Source organism: Priapulus caudatus, unplaced genomic scaffold (assembly GCF_000485595.1).
Source record: "Priapulus caudatus unplaced genomic scaffold, Priapulus_caudatus-5.0.1 Scaffold58, whole genome shotgun sequence".
Lineage (NCBI taxonomy): Eukaryota > Metazoa > Priapulida > Priapulimorpha > Priapulimorphida > Priapulidae > Priapulus > Priapulus caudatus.
The window spans coordinates 1,013,816-1,016,315 of NW_014577119.1; the positions used below are offsets into that span (position 1 = coordinate 1,013,816).

At 46.6% G+C, this 2,500-nt stretch overlaps 1 long non-coding RNA gene across 1 annotated transcript in view; it reads left to right on the forward strand.

Annotated features, from left to right (window-relative positions):
- Window positions 1–2,500, forward strand: part of LOC106821112 — a 4,960-nt gene that overhangs the window by 1,316 nt on the left and 1,144 nt on the right. The window lies entirely within an intron of this gene.

The following is a 2,500-nucleotide window of genomic DNA, read 5'->3' on the forward strand; positions in this document are numbered from 1 at the left end:
AGAGAGAGAGAGAGAGAGAGAGAGAGAGAGAGAGAGAGAGAGAGAGAGAGAGAGATGGGGAGGGGGATAGAGACGGATAGCGAGAGAAGAGATTAGCGCGTGTTTAATTAACTGGAGAATAGAGATGATATTAAATTGTCGGTATAGCTGCACACGCGTGATTGTGTCATTACCGACAAACGTTACAGAGCTCACGCGAAGGTCGCCGCCATTTGTAATTTGCATTTGTGAACACACACAACTGTATGCGAATTACCTTTGCTGGAAGCCGAAGTCTACCCGAGTGACCCACATATACACTGACACAGGGTATGCACGAATGCGCTTATCCAGCTGGAGATCTCAGATAGCAAATTGCAAGAATTGTCAACCGCCAATCTCCATTGTTTCTGTGTCTCGCCTTGTTCCGATGGTGTTCGTCCATAAAGGCGTGGATGTTCACTGGCATGGATCATTGATCAACTGTAGGAATGTTCGCATAATTATAATACTAAATGCTTCTGCCTTCACCTGCGGTTAGGTCTAACCTGTAAGAAGTTTAATATGAATATACACCAATATTAAAGAAAGTAGGAAATGAAGTTAGGAAAAGTATTAGCAATACTATAGGCAGTAGGAAATGAGGCGACAACAAGTATCACCAATACTATAGGCAATAGGAAATGAAGCAACGAAGAGTATCACATATACTATATGCAGTAGGAAGTGAAGCTAATGAGAGTGTCCTGCGTGTCGTAGCCTATTAAGGAGTTACGTAATTAAGTATTTATTAATGAATGCTTAATAATGCTACACTGTTACCTGCTCGCCCCCTCGGTGGCCCGCTGCTGATGGTTACACACTATTTACGTACAAAATGAAAGGATTTACGTGGGGCTCTAGGGTACCGCACTTCGTAATCCACCAATTAGCTTTGCGTGCGGTGAAGTAAATCTTCGGCGTGTGTGTGCAGACGTGTTACCCTTTTACATTTCAAACGAAACAGTCTGCACGAAATTTACAGCTATTATCGCAAGCTAGACTTCTCGCTCTATTCGACAGAACGGTTGGCTCGTTCCCTGAGTATTCGTCCGGCGGCATAAAAAGGCATAAGCGAAGCGGACTTTCCGCATGACAGCACGTTGGAAATTGCCCGTTTTTCGTATTTCGCGAAAATGTTTTTTTTTATACGAAACATTATGGAAGAATATACGAGTTAATAAAACATGTGTTGTGCTTTGCAATAGAAAGTCAGCGAGCGGCCTTGAAATTTCTCAAAATTTCGCAAACAAACTCGCTTGAATTAGCTGTACTTTTTATGGGAATTTTTAACATAGTACGGTGGCTGATAGTAAATGATTATTCGGCTCTTGTACCTAGGCAGGCGACAGCAGCAGCCGACTGCCGCCCCCTCTAACGATCGGCGCATGACTGGGCGGAGCGCTGCGATCGCAGAATATACAGCAACGCGGTAGCTAATCAGATAATCTGTGAAGCCGAGCAAATATATTCATGACGCATTTTCTCACGCGATAATTTAGCTCGCGCGCGAGCGATTTTCTAATTCTTCTTTCTTTGGTTTTGTATTAGTCATAACATTCACCACTAAATGACGGATGCAGCTCTTTTGCCGATAATTACAACACAGGCATGCATGCAGGCGCACACACGGGCTCACGCACGCAAATGCGCACGCACACCTGCACACATGCACGCACACAAGCCTGCACGCATGCACGCACACGCGCCTGTACACATGCATGCACGCACGCCTGCACGCATGCACGCACGCACACACGCCTGCACACATGCACGCACGCACGCCTGCACGCATGCACGCACACACGCCTGCACAGATGCACGCACACACGCCTGCACACATGCACGCATACGCGCCTGCTCCCATGCACGCACGCACGACTGAACATATGCACGTACGCACACACGCCTGCACACATGCACGCACGCACGCCCTGCACACATGCACGCACGCACGCCTGCACGCCATGCACGCACACACGCCGCCACAGATGACGCACACCACGCCTGCAACACATGCCTCGCGACACATGACCCACGGACACATTAGCACCAAACATTGCACGGTATACGCGCCTGCTCACATGCACGCACGCACGACTGAACATATGCACGTACGCACGTGTTTATAGTTGCATTCCGTGTTTTTTTACGTTGGAATTAAGTTATTTACTACATTTGAGGTCATTCCGAATTGCGATGCATTCGTCATTATTTGCTCACCTGTCCTGGAGAGATTTTTTACTGTACAACATTCAGGTTTATTACAACTCGTCAGAACACGCTAATTTTGCTATCATTCGTTATAGTTCAGCAATAACGTAAATTATTTGACAGGAAAATGTTGTCTGATGACACATTTCGCACCAGAGGCATCATGCATGCATGGATGTATCCATCAACCTATTTATCTGTCCATCCGTCCGTCCATCCATCCATCCATCCATCCATCCATCCATCATTCATCTATCCATCCATCCAT